Genomic DNA, 861 nt, shown 5'->3' with positions numbered 1-861 from the left:
TTTTGGCTCAGAGAGATTAATATTTTTCGAAACATTTTTGCTCCAGTTCGAATCGGATAAATTGGAAGATACAATTCTCTCGGAGATTACTACTCACTGTGCCTACCGATACCCATTATCTCCAAATTCTTATCATCTGCTAATCGGACATATCCTCTAAAAGTTTCATCCATATTTATAAATTGTGACTTCTGATTTGTCATGTGTGAGGATGCTCCACTGTCAACTATCCTAGTGAAACTATCTTTCGCTGAACTAAAACAACTATTAGATAAAATTGATGATACAGCGAAACCTCATGTTACATATACTTCATTTTATTTTTCTTGATTTTACAATTTTTGGCCATGTGGCCAATAAACTTCAAATAAGAAGAATCCAGACTAGCTACTACTAGCTACCAGACTAGCTACTACATGACAGCAGGAACAATGATTCAATTTAAATGAATCATAATTGGGACTGTTCTGTCCAAAATGGGGGAAGTTTTTGTATTGTTGCTTATAAAGTTACTGCTACTTCCGGATATCTATCCTCATGTTGAAGACTGCGTAAGTTTCTTACATATATGGTTGGAGTTACACAGAGCTCGTCTGTGAGAAGAGCGTAACGTTGTTGTTGTAAAAAAATGACAGCGTTTCACTTCTTAGTGTTCAGTGACTGCGTGTTACATGTCCTGGTGTATTAGGATTATGTGTGGGTGCTTGATCCACTTGAGGAGCCGGAGAATGTAATAAGGACATGAAGTCGCAAAATCCGTGGGGTTGTACACAAATAAATTAAATATATTCGACTTAAACAATTTCAAAATCAACAATAGGAATACAATTTTATTTAGGAAAAATATATAAATAAACAAAA

This window comes from Lucilia cuprina, chromosome 2 (assembly GCF_022045245.1).
Source record: "Lucilia cuprina isolate Lc7/37 chromosome 2, ASM2204524v1, whole genome shotgun sequence".
NCBI classification, from domain to species: Eukaryota; Metazoa; Arthropoda; class Insecta; order Diptera; family Calliphoridae; genus Lucilia; species Lucilia cuprina.
Note: the sequence above shows the minus strand (reverse complement) of the source record.